General features: G+C 35.4%; 1 long non-coding RNA gene across 1 annotated transcript in view; it reads left to right on the forward strand.

Annotated features, from left to right (window-relative positions):
- The window catches only part of LOC129877534 (uncharacterized), a 38,115-nt gene extending 35,072 nt beyond the window's left edge, over nucleotides 1–3,043 (forward strand). The window contains exons 3-5 of the long non-coding RNA XR_008763551.1: nucleotides 1,512–1,564; nucleotides 1,670–1,747; nucleotides 1,899–3,043. This is a non-coding gene — a long non-coding RNA (uncharacterized LOC129877534). The remainder of the gene's footprint in view (nucleotides 1–1,511; nucleotides 1,565–1,669; nucleotides 1,748–1,898) is intronic.
- Nucleotides 3,044–16,872: the final 13,829 nt, after the last annotated feature.

The raw sequence follows: 16,872 nt of genomic DNA on the forward strand, positions 1-16,872 counted from the left end.
AAGAAGAAAATAAGATTTTTTTGTTGAGTAAGTCTAAGTGATTCTCAACAAAAATATCTTATTTTCTTTTTTAATTATTTGTTTTTGCAATAGAAAACAGGACTAGAAAGGGTAAGCAAGAGATCTGAAATAAAGTTGATTGACTCTAAGAAAACATGCACTGTTAGTTTCTCAAAAAGAATAAACATCCTATTTCAAAATCCATATAAGCTTGTAACTCGAGCTAGAGCGGATGTTGGTGTTATGCTCTTTTCACCAAGTGGAAAACCATGTTTCTATGGGTTCCACAAGTATAGAAAAAATAATTGATAAATTCTTCGAAGTGAAACTAGAGGATTGCCAATGGTGATTATGCTTAGGGCAAATCAAATGACTTTGAGGCATTGGAAGATCTCCGAAAAAAATTACAAGCATTGAACGAGAAAGACAAAAAGTGAATATGAAATGTATAAGATTATACACCCCGCCTCTGAAATACCTCTAGAGAAACACATGGAGGAGCAAAAGCTGGCAATTATGTTGCAGGTGGAGAAAGTTAAAGAAGAAATAAGAAGTGCTATCTGGCCGAGCATCTCAAGTTTGATTTAAATGTTGTTCCTGAGCCAGAAGAGGAGGAGAGTTTTTGAACTTATAATTATCACGGATTTGGTACTTGGAGAAGACTTTACTAATGATCGAATCTGTTAATATGGTCAATTCTCATCTTTGTTATTAAGTTAGTTGTTGTTAGTCTTCACTCATACATTTATTTGAGGTTTTAGACCACAAAATTGAAAGTTCTGGACTTCTTTTGTTATTTTAGTCAAAAACATTTTTCATCTTTAGTCTTCAAACGCTGTGGAATGCTAGCATATCTCCATCCAAGTTCAGTTTTCTTGCTTCAAATTTTTAGTTTCAGTTAGCTGTCTTTGTTATTGATTGACCGGTGTAGATGGAATTTTGTGTGTAATTCTTCAAAGGTGTGATCGGGGTTTCAACCTCAACTGCTGTTTCATATGTCCAAAGAGGAAGATAGGGAAAAGGCAGAGATGTGGCTGTTATCATGTGAAGAGATGATCATAGAGAACAAACCCCCACATGATTGTATTTTTGTAAATTATGTTATTTAAGTCAGATCTTTGGAGAGGAAAATAACTATCACCTTATTTCACAGCTCCACCCACCCACGTAATACTCAGACCCCCCCCCCCCCAATTTTCCCAAGCCAACCTTTTCCGCTGCTAGTATATGGTGGACTATTTGGAAAGTAAGGAATTCTAGGTGTTTTGAGAGCACAAAGAATAGTATTCAAAATTTCATAAAAATGAGGAGGCATCTATTTGTCGATGCCATATAATCTGTCTTGCATTGAGACTTGGTGGTCTTTCCGTTCTTAGTTCTTATTTGTCCTTTCTTGCTTAAATACTGTCAAGATCAGTCCAAAATTCAATTGTGTCATTAAGAGCTGCTGCAGTGATCAATTCGAATTGTCAACTGCATCATTATTTATTCCATGATTATATGATTTACAGTTGGGTATCGAACGGAGTTGTTGGTTCCCCAGCATTTGCAGCCTATGATCAAGGTTTGTCCTTTGTACTTTTTGGTCTATAATTTATAGGGTGTGCATATACTATAAACTACCCTGAGATGTTCGTGTAATATTCATTCTTCTGTTTCTTGATTACAGGGCATGATGTTTCCCTAGGAAATTTCCGGGGGATTGGTGTCGAGAGGAGCAAGTTGACAAGAATATATCCTCGCTTCGGTAAGTGCATCACTTTCAGCTCCCATTGTGTCTGAAATGTCATTTGACCTCTTTTTTGAAAGGAAAAAAAACCTTCATATTTTATGTATTTTGGCGATTGCTGAATTTCTATCAAGTTACTTCAGTTCCCAAGTATGGCATCTACATGCAGGTACTGGATGTACTCCATAAATGAGCATGGGACACAGGATATACCTGCAATGATAGAGAAGATCCTCCAAACAAAAGTTGCTGAATTGGAAAATAGCCAAAAAGCTGTGGAGGAAGAGAGTGGCAATGATCAGCCTTACAAACCTTGTGCATTTTGTCATAGTTTGGGAGGAGTTGCTATTCTAATGTACATTCTAACACGTCGAATTGAGGGAAAGCCTATTGATCTTATTATCGCCTGCTGGGTTTCATCATGATTCCGATCCTGTATTCACAATGATGGAATGCTTATTCCTGCAATTGTCTCCTCTCCTTGCCCCTTTTGTGTCAGCTTTCTATATTCCCACTCGTTTTTTCTGCATGCTGCTTAACTAGTTGGCCCGAGACTTCCATAACTTACCAGCAGTTTGAGGTCTTGTGCAAACTCTCAAAGTTATTTGGTTGGTGGAGATAGCTCCAATTGGGGGAGTTCTACTCCCTTATTGATATTCCGGTTGATCTTGTTGCTGGGCGTAAGGACAAGATCATCAGGCCATCCATGGTAAGGAAACATTATAAGCTGATGAAGGATGCAGGTGTGGAGGTGTCATATAATGAGTTTGAGTATGCTCATTTGGATTTTACATTTTCCCATCATGAAGAACTATTGGCCTATGTTATTTCTTGATTAATTTTAGTAGGTGCTTCTATGAAGCAGCAACCCGGCCAGAAATCATTGAAGATCAGGAGAAAAGAGGGCAAACCAGCAACAACCGTTAAAATGTAGCACTAACAAGAGCTGGACCCGTCTATATCTTGAGTGTTTCTTGTTATACATGTATGTCACTTATACAGAAAATTATAGAGAATGCTTAATCAGGATAGGGTACTAGTGGTTACACCAGCCCCTTTGTGACATTACAAATCCTACTTCAAAGAAATAGAATTGGACTGGATGTTGTGTCCTGGAGTGTTGGATGTGGGTTTGTGTATATTTTGTCTGTATATTAAAGGTGTCCCATTGTTTTGAAGTTTCAAGGAAATCAACGAAACTCTTAAATCTGGTTTCTTAGTAGTCATCCATCCCCTCCCTCTTTTTTCACTTTTTTCAAGAATGACCATTATTTCCTCTTCCAAGTGCTTGGTGTTTGCTATATTATTTGAAGCCTATCGTTTAGATACAATTTTTTTCTGTCCAATAGATGGCTATGAATTTGTGCAAGTGCTATAACTGTGTAAAGATCCGCACCTATTATAGGATAGAAAATAGAAACATGTGAGCTTTGAGGAATGGATCTTTTTTATTTCTGACGTTCTTACAATACCAACTAATACTACAATTACAATTCATAGCAATCATTTTACTAAACAATGTTTTGTTGGATTATTATAGAGCTGATGTTATATATAGTAGTTAGTATTAATGTGCATTTTGCTTCAAAAATCAAAATAATTAGTACTCAATTGTTGATGGGGATCAAAATTATATAAAAAATTGTCAACTATTTGGGATTTGTCCGACATAAGAAGTTAGTCAAGTTATATGCATGAAAATCTCAAATTTGTTTGCAGTGGGGATACATTAGAGGGGTGGATTAGAGAAGATTTATTTACTCATTTTTTCCTATTAAATGGAGATATTAGTTATGCGGAGATTGTAGTGCTTGGAATGAAGGAGTTACAACGAAGTCATTAATAATTTAAAAATTATTATACATGAATTACTTATTTTGATAGGGTAGTTTTGCATTTAAATAATTAATACCTACATTGGTAATTTAGTGATTGAGGTTACACAAAATTGCAGGTAGAAAAGGAATAAATTGATTTTGAAAAAGTACATTCTAAGGCTAATGTAATTGAGTAAAAATTATTTTGTATAGTACACGAGAGGAATCTCATTAGTGTATGTGCTCGTGATAAAAAGAAATAAGGTACTTTATTTCAATACATACATGTATCGGGTTGAAAATAAGACCCAATTTCTCTTGCATTCTTAACTATGCAATAAAGTCAATGGATATTAGATACATTCATATTATAGAGATCCGACCATCTCACAGAAAGCTAGCCTAGATATAAAATGTAAATGCACAATTTTATTGAAGATGGAACATGAAAGAAAACCAATGAGTGTACGAGGGTTTTCTTTGATTTATCGCTTTCACATTGTTCACTAGTTCAATTAAAAAAATTAATTTATTAATCTAGGCAACAAAAGGCATCATTAAAGACGAAGGATGAAAAAAACTGACTTTATAACATAAGAACTCCGTAACTTTCTATTTTGTGGTCTAAAATCTCATATAAATGGATGATTGAAGACTAACAACATGTGACTTAATAAAAAGATAAAAATTGACTACATTAGAAGACTCGGTTGTTGGTAAAGTCTTCTCCAAGAATAACACCAATTTCAAGAACTCCAATTACCAACTCCATGATAATTATGAGTTCAAGAACTCTCCTCTTCTTTTGGCTCACGAGCAACATTTAAATCAAACTTGAGATGCTCAGCCTGAATAGCACTTAATGTTTCTTTTTTAATTTTCTCTACCCGCAACATTAATCTCAACTTCTGCTCCCCCATGTGTTTATCTGGAGGTATTTCTGAGGTAGGATGCATAATCTTGTACATTAGTGTTAGTGTTTTTCTATGTTTCCATGCTTGTAATTCTTTATGAATATCTTCCAATGCTTCCAAGCCATTTGAATTTTCTTCAAAATAATCACGTTGACGGTCTTCTAGTTTCACTTTGAAAAATTTATCAATTATTTCCTCTATACTTGTGGAACCATAGAAACATGATTTTCCACTTGGTGTAAAAAACATAACACCAACATCCGCTCCAGACCTAGTTGCTAGCTTATCTACTTGCTAGAACATGGTACTTTTTCTTTTCGAGAAGCTAACAACGTGTGCTTTCTCACAATCAATCAACTTCAGTTCAATCTTTTGCTTACCTCTTTTGGTCTCATTTTCCATTGCCAAAGAAATTAATATAAAGAAGAAAATGAGATGTTTTTGTTGAATTAGCCTGAGCAATGTTAAGAGGAACACCTGTGTAATTTATAGTAGGTGGATTAGTGCATTTGTCACGAGTATTGTAATTTTTTCTTGTTATGAGTCTAGTTATCACGTGTGTTGTCATGTTTATTTAATGCTTTTTATATTATGAGTCTAGCTATCACATGCATTTTCACGTTTGTTTAATGCATTCATATTATGAATCTATTATCATATTTATTAGTATTTTCATATTATGTGCTTTTATTATAAGATTACCTTGTAAGTCATAAAAAAAATATCTTCTTTTTAATTGCATCGAATGTCACGATCCGAGACTATCCCCTAGTTGTAACACGGTGCTTAGAGTCACAAAGGACCCCAATTTAACCCATGGTTTGGCATGACCCTAAAATTCAACATAAATAATTGAGAATACTATTGCGGAAGCTAAATTTGAAATACTCTATAAGGATTCAAATATTTAAATAGACAAATATCTGAATATCAATAAAAGTTGTTACTAAATCTAACGGTCTGAAAAGCCTCTATTATGATAAGTTGCTAGGAAACACCCCTAACTAACTCTAAATGTCTGAAAATGAAAACATATAACTCATATAAAGATAGAGGTCGTCCCCGAATGATGAGGACTCACCAAAAATTACCATGTTGAATGGAATTCGTACTAACTGCGGGTTGGATATTGATCGTCCGAGCTTACATTATAAAATCATATAGAAGGAAGAGTACCAATACTTTTGTAACATCCCGTACCATTCTAACTTAGATTATTCTGTGAACCAAGAGAAAATTTGTGAAAAATAGATCTGGGGAGCAAGTCTGTGTTGCGGACTTGAGCACCTATTTTTGTTCGAGTAAAATTCTGAGACAATAGAGTGCGCAATGTCTCCGCGTCGCGGAGATGAAATTTTGCAAACAATGAAAATTAGGGACCAGGTCCGAGACTCGGACCTGGGTGGTGACTTTTGGCCAACGTGTATTTTAATGAGGGGCATTTCGATCTTTTATCCACCTTTTTCCAACTTAACCCACTATGTTTTGGGACCAAAATCCGTCCCTTATCTGTACCCAAAGGATTTTTCCCTCATTAAACACCCAAAACTTTTGAGAGCAAGAACTAAAGAGAAGAAGGGAAGCTAGGATTCAAGGATTTCAAGCCTACTCTTCAATTTTCGCTTAAGAAATCTTCATTCCAGGTATGTAAGGCTTCAATGAGAGTATTCCTTTCACTCTCATCCCTAAAAATATTTTAAATCTTCGAAAAACATTGATATATTGCTAAAATCAAAGCTAGGCTTCTTTATGAAGTTATGAGTTTTCTCCAATAAGATAAGATTTCATTGTTCAATTTAATTTTAAACCTCATGGTACTGATTTAACATGATTTCATTTATGGTCATTCAAACTCTTTATAGCATATTAGGTATGAGAATAAGCATGAAACAAATTACAACTTTATGTATGCTATTTTATGATATGACTTATAAGCTTAGCCTTAGATATGGTTCAAATGATAAGTGGTTTTAAATATTTATGAGCACTATATGTATACGTTGTTTTAGGAGGACCATTTAGTACCGAGAGGATGCGGATTTTAGAAAAACTAAGTCCCATAACTACACGCCAATGTAGGATTTGAGTGTACCGCTTTGTTGGTCAACTCCATATGACCTTGAGAGGCACACACTAGTGGAACCATCTAGGTATGATATAGTCCTATACCCCAGCAAGGTACCGGGCAGTCCGCCCAACTGGGTTAGCTGTTGGACATCATGAGCTCACATGGTCTATGTCGGTTATAAGGAACTCCCTCATTTTAATTATACATTATTATGATATGTTTTCATATGTTATGATTATTTTAGCGTACTCTTTTATATATATATATATATATCCTTGTTTCACTGTCCATATACATGCACTGTTTTAAATGATTATACATGTGCCCCTCACTTACTCAGTATATTCCAAGTACTGACGCATATTTTCTTTACGCTACATTTTTTTATGATGTAGATTTCGGTGTCCGTTTCCAGACTCGTGGCTAATTGATTGCAGCAGCTCCAGTCAGTAGTTGGTGAGTTCTCCTCATCTGGAGAGTCCCTGGATTAGTTGTTAGAGTTTAATAGTTTATTTTTTAAAATTAGTTTGAGGTAATGGAGTCCATGTCCCGGTAAACTTATTTCCTTTAGTCTAAATGTTAGAAGTTTATTTTAGACATTAGATGTCCAGTTATCATGGATTTATTGATTTCTGATTAAGACTTGTTAAGAATATATTTTAGCTTCCACATCAGTTTCATACGATATGTTTGGGTCATAACAAACTTGGTATCAGATCACTAGGTTCAAGTGTCCTAAGATGTATGAAAAGTCATATCTCGTAGAGTCCTTTTGATGTGTGTAAAGTGCGGCACGCTTATAAGAAAGAGGCTATATGATGTTTAAGAAATAATTCCCTTCTTTATTATTCGTGTTCGCATGATAGAGTTTAACTCTATTTACTCCTCTAACTCGTGCACATGCATATTTCAGATCATGCCTCCAAGAAGAGCTATTGATAGTCCGAGGCAAGATAGGAACCGAGGACGTCCTGCTAGACAAGATGAGAATCCTCAAGAGCCACCAGTCCCCGCCGAGCCCAAAGGTCCAAATGCACTTGCTATGAGACCACCTCAGGCTGAAGTTACCAACGCTGCGTTTTGCAATCCCATCCAGATCTTAGCTCAGGTTATGACAACACAGATTGACTGTCAGGGAGTAGGCCATCAATATGTACCAGATACTTCCAGGATTCGTGAGTTTCTGAGAATAAATCTTCCTGAGTTCACAGGGTCGAACCTTGATGAGGATCCAAAGAACTTCGTGGATGAGATTTAGAAGGTGTTTCAAGTTATGCATGTTGGTGATGCAGAATGTGTTGAGTTTTCTTTATATCAACTTAAGGGTGTTGCATGAATTTGGTACGACTAGTGGAAGAAGATTAGGGGAGAAGATGCGCCACTCTTAGGATGGGCTATGTTAAAAGATGCTTTCATGGGGCATTTCTTTCCTCATGAGTTGTGCTTCGTTCCTCTCATTTTAGGTGATCTACTTCATTCCAGCCTTTCTCTTTCTATTTTGAAAGACTTTTGGCTTGAACTCTATTCGTTTGAGAGAAAGGAAAAGGTAAGAGAGTTCCTTAATCTGAAGCAAGATACTACGAGTGTGCAGGAGTACAGCCTCAAGTTCACACAGTTGTCTCGTTATGATCCGGAGATGGTAGCTGATATAAGGAGAAAGGAAGGTAAGGCAACCATGTTGATTGAGGATATGGACATAGATAGGCTAATGTCCATGTGCAGTAGGTTGAGAAGGATAAGTTGAAGGATATAGAACAGTTTCGGAATAAGAGAGCCAAGACATCAAATCATGAGTCCGGACAGAAGAGGACCGAAAATAGGAACCGATCCCCTTTTAGCAGAGGTCATCTAGACTGGATCCGTCTTAAGTTAGCGCTCTCGCACCAAATCTAGGAATGACTTTAAAGGAAGAGAGTATGGCTCTCAATCTCAGGACAGTATTTCCAAGGGGTACACACTTTATCCGAGTTACAGCAAACATGGTAGGAATCACCTCGGTGAATGTCTCTATGGTAAAGATGGGTGTTTCGGGTATGGCTAATCAGGTCACAAGAGCAAGGATTTCCCCTCAGCAAGGCAGAGCAATGGTCGTAGCAGACCCCATGCTACTCCATCTTTAGCTCTAGCAGATCGTAACTTTCAACAAGGCACCAGTTCTGGTACAAATGATAGTTAGAACCGTTTTTATGCTCTGCCTTCTCGTCAGAACCAAGAGAACTCTCCTAATGTTGCTATCGGTATGTTAAAAGTTTTTTCCATTGATGTTTATCCTTTGTTAGATCCTGTTACTACCTTGTCTTTTGTGACTCCATATGTTGCTGTAAAGTTTGTTTTCAGTCCTGAACAATTCTTAGAACCCTTTTTTGTTTCCACTCCCATCGGAGAGTCAGTTTGGCTGAACGAATATATAGAAATTGCACAATCTCAGCCCTTCAGAAAAATACAACTGCTCATCTGGTAGAGTTAGATATGGTAGACTTTGATGTTATTCTGGGCATAGACCAGTTGTATCAGTGCTATGCCTTAGTTGATTGCAGAACCAAAGTCATAAAGTTTCAATTTACCACTCAGCCAGTCTTAGAGTGGGAGGGTAGTTCCACCTTACCTAAAGGTTGTTTCATCTCTTATGGCTAAGAAATGATGTCTAAGGGTTGTCTCTACCATATAGTTTGGGTTAAAGATTCCAATCTTGAGTCCCCATCTCTTCCGTCAGTTCCTATAGTATGTCAGTTTTTAGAAATCTTCCGGGACGATCTTCCTGGAGTCCATCCTGATAGGGAGATAGACTTTGGTATAGATATTCTTCCTGATACGCGACCTATCTCCACCCCTCCTTATAAAATGACTCATGTTGAGTTAAAAGAATTGAAAGAGCAGTTGAAAGATCTTCAACACAAAGGGTTCATTAGACCTAGGGTGTCTCCATGAGGTGCTCCAGTTCTTTTCGTGCGAAAGAAAGATGGTTCTCTTCAAATATGTATAGACTATATTTAATTAAATAAGGTCACCATTAAAAATAAGTACCCACTTCCCAGAATCAATGACCTATTCGACCAGTTTCAAGGTGCCACCTGTTTCACTAAGATTGATTTCAGGTCGGGATACCATCAGTTGAAAGTTACGGAGTGTGATATTCCAAAAACTGCCTTTCAAACCCGATATGTCACTACGAGTTTCTTGTTATGTCATTTGGGCTAACAATGCTCCTGAATATTTTATGGATCTTATGAACAGGGTGTTCAAATAGTATCTCGACATATTTATTATAGTTTTCATTGATGATATCCTGATTTACTCCCGTAGTGAAAATGAGCATGCTAATCATCTCAAGGTTACTCTTTAGACTCTCAAGGATAAAAGGTTGTTAGCTAAGTTCTCGAAGAGCGAATTTTGGTTAAAGTTAGTTGTATTTCTCGGCAACATCGTTTCTATTGAAGGCATTATAGTTGATGATTAGAAGATTGAGGCAGTGAAAAGCTGGCCTAGGCCCACCACTCCGATTGACATTAGGAGATTCTTGGGTCTAGCCAGTTATTATAGAAAGTTTGTTGATGGGTTTTCATCGATTTCTGCCTCATTGACTAGACTAAAGCAAAAAAGGTCAAATTTCAATGGTCTGAGAGTTGTGAGAAGAGTTTTCAGGACCTAAAGGCCCAATTAACTTCTGCTCCGGTCTTGACTTTGCCAAAGGGTAAAAATGGCTTTATGGTTTATTGTGTTGCCTCTAGAGTGGGTCTTGGTTGTGTATTAATGCAGAATAACAAAGTCATTACTTATGCTTCCAAAAACTTAAGGTCCATGAGAAGAACTATCCCACTCATGACCTGGAGTTAGTTGTCGTGGTGTTTGCTTTGGAAATTTGGCATCATTACCTCTATGGTGTACATGTCGATGTTTTCACAGATCAAAAGAGCCTACAATATGTTTTATCGCAGAAGGAGTTAAATCTCTGACAAAGAAAGTGGCTTGAACTCCTCAAAGATTATGACATAAGCGTACTCTACCATCTTGATAAGGAAAATGTGGTTGCAGACGCTCTCAGCAGGTTTTCTATGGGGAGTGTGGCTCATATAGACGAGGGTAATAAAGAACTTATGAAGGAAGTACATAGTCTCAAATGATTGGGAGTTTGCCTCATTGATTCTAATGAGGGTGGGGTGGTAGTTCAGAATGGGTCTGAGTCTTCATTGGTGATTGAGGTAAAAGGGAAGCAAGACAGTGATCCCATATTTCTCCAGTTGAAAGATGCAGTTCATAAGTAGAAGACTGAGACTTTCTCGATTTTTAAGAATTGCCATCAAGGTAGATTGTGTTATCCTGATGTAGATGGATTAAAAGATCGGATTTTGGTTGAGGTTCATAGCTCTAGATACTCCATTCATCATGGATCCACTAAGATGTACCGCGACTTGATAGAAGTATTTTGGTGGAACGGCATGAAGAAGGACATTGCTAATTTCGTGGCGAAGTGTCCTAACTTCCAGCAAGTGAAAGTTAAACATCAGAGACCTTGTGGTAAGGCTCAGGATATAAGCATTTTGATATGGAAATGAGTGATGATTAATATGGATTTCATCACTAGTCTACCTCGTACTTGCCTGCAACATGATTCCATTTGGGTGATTGTAGATAGGATGACTAATTCAGCTCACTTCTTGCCTGTTAAGACTTCAGATTCCACCGAACATTATACCAGATTGTATGTTCGAGAGATAGTCAAGCTTCATGGAGTCCCTTTGTCCATTATATGTGATAGGGGTACTCAATTCACTTCGCATTTTTGGAAGTCCTTTCAGAAGGGTTTAGGCACCCGTGTGGACCTCAGTACAACTTTCTATCCACAGACCAATGGTTAGGTTGAGCGTACCATTCAGACCTTAGAGGATATGTTGAAGTCCTGCGCAATTGATTTCAAGGGTAATTGGGATGATCACTTGCTGGTCATTGAGCTTGCTTATAATAATAGCTTTCATTCGAGCATTTAAATGGCTCCCTAGAGGCTCTTTATGGAAGGAGATGTAGATCGCCAATTAGGTGGTTTGAGGTTGGTGAAGGTGAGTTAATAGGGCCAGACTTGGTTCACCAGGCTATGGAGAAAGTGAAGATCATCCAATAAAGGTTGAAAATTGCTCAAAGTCATCAGAAATCCTATATTGATGTTAGGAGAAGAGACTTGGAGTTTGTGGTCAATGATTGAGTGTACTTGGAAGTTTCTCCCATGAAGGAAGTTATGAGGTTTGGGAAGAAAGTGAAGTTGAGCCCGCGTTACATTGGTCCCTACCATATCATAAAAATAGTGGGCAATGTCGTCTATGAGTTAGAGCTTCCTTCAGAATTAGATCTCGTTCATCCGGTGTTCGATATCTCCATTCTTAAGAAATGCTTGGGAGATCCTTCACTCATTATTCCTAGCAAAAATATTGGAGTGAAAAAGCTTGTCGTATGAGGAGGTTTCTATTCAAATTTCTTAATCGTCAAGTTCGTAAATTGAGGACCAAAGAGGTAGCATCAGTCAAAGTTTTATGGCAAAATCAATTCATTGATGAGGCTACATTGGGAGCTGAAGAGGATGTGAAAGCCTAGTACCCACATTTATTCGTTCCTTCTAGTGTCGATGTTGAAGAAAATATTCTTATTCCCATCTATAAGTTAGTACCTTCTCGAGTTTGATGAATTTGCGTGAGTTATTCTTGAGTTGATGTTTTAAAGTTCTTTCATTTTATTTGTGCCTTGCGTAAATTCTAAGCGAGATCATCATTTGAGGACTAATGATCCCAAGAGGGAGATACTATGAAACCCCGTACCATTCTAACTTAGATTATTTTGTGAACCAAGAGAAAATTTACGAAAAATAAATTTGGGGAGCAAGTCAGCATCGCGAACTTGAGCAACTATTTTTGTTCGAGTAAAATTCTGAGACAATAGAGTGCGCAATGTCTCCGTGTCGCAGAGATGAAATTTTGCAAAAAATAAAAATTGGGGACCAGGTCCACGTGCGGACCTGGGTGGTAATTTTGTTTGACATCTGTTTTAATAAGGGACGTTTTGATCTTTTCCCCACCTTTTCCCAACTTAACCCACTATATTTTAGGACCAAAATTCATCCCTTATCAGTACCCAAATGAGTTTTTCCATCATTAAACACCCAAAACTTTTTAGAGCATGAACTAAATATAAGAGGGGAAGCTAGGGTTCAAGGATTTCAAGTCTACTCTTCAATTTTTCTTAAGAAATCCTCATTCCAAATATGTAAGGCTTCAATAAGAGTATTCCTTTCACTTTCATTCCTAAAAATATTTTAAATCTTGAGAAAATGTCGATATGTTGCTAGAATCAAAGCTAGGGTACTTTATGAAATTATGAGTTTTATTCAATAAGATAAGATTTCATTGTTCACTTTGATTTTAAACCTCGTGGTACTGATTTAGAATGATTTCATTTATGGTCATTCAAACCCTTTATGGCATATATGAGAATAAGAATGAAACAAATTACAACTTTATGTATGTTATTTTATGATATGACTGATAAGCTTAGCCTTAGATATGATTCAAATGATAAGTAGTTTTAAATACCTATGAGAACTATATGTATACATTGTTTTGGAAGGACTATTTAGTACCGAGAGGATGCGAGTTTTAGAAAAACCCAAGTCCTATAACTACATGCCAATGTAGGACTTGAGTGTACCACTTTGTCAGGCAACTCCATATGGCCTTGAAAGGCACACACTAGTGGATCCATCTAGGTTTGATATAGTCCTATACCCTGGCAAGGTATAGGGCAGCCCATCCAACTGGGTTAGCTGTTTATATCATGAGCTCACATGGTGTATGTCGGTTATAAGAAACTTCCTCATTTTAATTATATATTTTCATATGTTATGATTATTTTAGCATACTCTCTTATGTATGTATATGCAAGGTTTATGAGACAATAATTCAACCACATGTCTATGAACATTTGAAAGGAGATTTTTATGATACTTGTTTGGAATCCACTGTTTTCTATTCAGTTCTCCTATTATGCATATGCTTTTGAAGGCCTTGTTTCACTATCCATATACATGCACTGTTTTAAATAATTATAGACTTGTCCCTCACTTACTCAGTACATTTCAAGTACTGAAGCATATTTTCTTTACACTGTATCCTTTTATGATGTAGATTTCGGTGTCCATTCTCAGACTCGTGACTAAGTGATTGTAGCAGTTCCAGTCAGCAGTTGATGAGTCCTCCTCATCTGGGAACTTCCTGGATTAGTTGTTGGTCAGATTTTAGTAGTTTATTTTTTAAAATTGGTTTGAGGTAACTGGGGGCCATGTCCCAATAAACTTATTTCCTTTAGTCTAAATGTTAGAGGCTTATTTCAGACATTAGATGTTCAGTTATCATGGATTTATTGACTTCTGATTAAGACTTGTTAAGAATATATTTTAGATTTCGCATCAGTTTCATACGATATGCTTTGATATGTTATGCCAAGTCTTAGCTCGGGGCCACTCATGGTTTCGAGTATCGTGTTTAGGATGGGGTGAAGACTCGGATCATAACAACTTTGAATATACTGAGTATGAAGGATATGCATGATAAACATAATACTGATATGCCAAATCTTAAATGTTGTACTGAATAATCATGAAATAATGCAATGACCAAATAGTAAACATATAACTGAAATATATTGAAAAATTAATATAATTGACTACAAGGTCATGCAACATCTGATATTGAACAAGGTTACGACATGAATTTTGATGTATAATCCTTATCAAAAGGGCCCAATATACCTTGTCAGGGTATAAAGGATGATCTGATATAATGTTGTACCACTAAGCTAATGCCTATAAATGACTGAAGAATCAGTCTTGGTCTGATGGATGAACCTCATAATTCTATGACGGCATGTAGTTCTGGAACTTGGGAATTGCTAATAAATGTCTTTATACTCAACTAACGAGTGAACCTTCATTTCTAGGTCCGCTTGGTGCTAAGTAAAAACTCTCAACGAAAACACATGTTGATGAACTGAAATAGTGATAATCTGATAATACTGAATGATGCGAATAAATTGATAATAACTAAGTAGCTCATGAATACTGATAACTGATAAATACTAATTGATACTTTATTTGAAAGTACCCTAAATCATGAAAACTGATAATCTGAGACATGCATTTAAAATAGCATAATTTTGAGACATGAGAATATCTACGTTCTGAGGGTTAATAATTAATCCTAACTTTTAATTACATCATTAATAATTAGTGCGATGATTTTTAGAATATGCTAAAAGGGTAGAAAAAGTATGTCATATTTGAAACAAATAAAAAGTACTCTTATTTATGAGAATACTCTTGTAAAAAGTGACTCAACACGTAGTTTTTTTATTTTTATTTTATAAAGAATTCACGACTCAACAAATCAACTATCAAGTTGAGGGACACTCAAAATGTACTTCGTCCACAACAAAGAAGGCAGAAAGGATACATTTTTTTTTATTATAAGTGATAATTAAGTTATTTTGGATGAGAAATTATAAATCAATGATCATTTTATTTAATTTTCGCATTGTTATACAATAGATAGACGAATTAAAGTTCTAACTAAAATAAACGGGCTTCCATGTAGCGCCCAAAAGCCCATCACTTTTGAATTTATTTATGGATCATTCAAGCACGAATATCTCTATTTTAGGATAATTTTTTTTTTTTTTATCTTTTTGAATTAATTATTTTTATTTTTTTATATTTCAACATATTAAATAATAAGAAGGGGAGCCTTGGAGTAACTGGTAAAGTTGCTGTCATGTGACTAGGAGGTCACGGGTTCAAGCCTTGGAAACAGCCTCTGGCAAAAATGCAAGGTAAGACTGCGTACAATAGACCCTTGTGGTCGGACCCTTCCCCGAACCCTGCGCATAGCGGGAGCTTTAGTGCACCGGACTTCCCAACACAAAAAATACAAGAGAAAATTCTCAACACAAAAATTATGCCTTACAAAACAAAAATTCAATTTCAGAACATTATGCCTTAAAATATTCATAATCCATAAATTATGATATAACTTAGTTTCTATTGAACTCATATTGATAGATATATAAGTTTAGTTTCAAACCACAAAGTTATTTCTTAAAGGCATAACTTATCCTAGTGAACTTTTGTCAAATAAGATAGAAATTCTCTAAATTTATATTGGACAAGGTAAAAAGTTCTCTAAAAGGTCGAACATGTAACTTATGCCCTGCGAATTAGATACTACACAAAGATAAAAATCTTCTAATTTTCTGCCTTGCAAAATTAGTTCATAATTAAGAATACTTTAATTTATAAATTTTAATTAAATTAAAAGCAAAGATAAAAATTAAAAATTATTGCTTTAAAGGACAAAAATTAAAGGTAAATTACATAAACTAGACTCATTAGTGAAACTATTTATCCAAATTGGACCCAACCAAAACTGTTTATCCTTAATAAATTCATGACCCAAACTATTTATGCGTCTACCCACTTTTTTTTTTAATTTCGTGCATGATGTCAACGTCACAACTATGAATTAATCCTCTATGATACTCCGTAGGTATATTGAGACCATATCAATATTATATAAGACTGAGCTTAATCTTCTATGGTACTTTTTCGGTATATTGATATCATATTGGATTGAGCTTAATTCTCTGTGATACTCCATCAGTATATTGATACCCTATTAGTATCATATAAGATTGAACTTTTTTCTTAAGAAATAAATAAAAAATAATTAAGAGAAAATTATGAAAGTCAGTCTTATTCATTAAACTCTAAATTAGTAGAAAATATATTTTTATAATTTTTTTTAATCTTTTTGAATTTTTTTAAAATATTGTATCTAAGTTATGACTCATTTTTTAACTATTTATAAATTAACATATTGAAGAATTAAAACATACATCAATGATATATTGACAGTATATAAATATACTATAATGGTATCATGGATGATTGATTAATCATCAAAGGCCTGAAGCAAACCTCAATGAAAACAATGCTCAGTTACTCTTTGATACAACAAAGTGTATTATACTTTGATGGTATCAAGAAGGAAGAAGAAGTCATTCAATAAAGATACTAATCAATTACTCTTTGATACCATTATAGTATATTCATATAATGTACTCTCTTTATTCCATATTAATTGAATTTCTAGAGTTTTTTTTATTATTTAAAATAGTTGAATTATTCAAAGTTCAAGAGAAATGTTTAAAACTTTTTCCATCTTTATCCTTTTCATTAATGAAATTTTGTAATTTTTTAATCATCTATATGAGTTTGATTAAACAAAAGGGTAATAAAAAAAATATAGTTCA

Source organism: Solanum dulcamara, chromosome 12 (assembly GCF_947179165.1).
Source record: "Solanum dulcamara chromosome 12, daSolDulc1.2, whole genome shotgun sequence".
In the NCBI taxonomy this organism is placed as follows: Eukaryota; Viridiplantae; Streptophyta; class Magnoliopsida; order Solanales; family Solanaceae; genus Solanum; species Solanum dulcamara.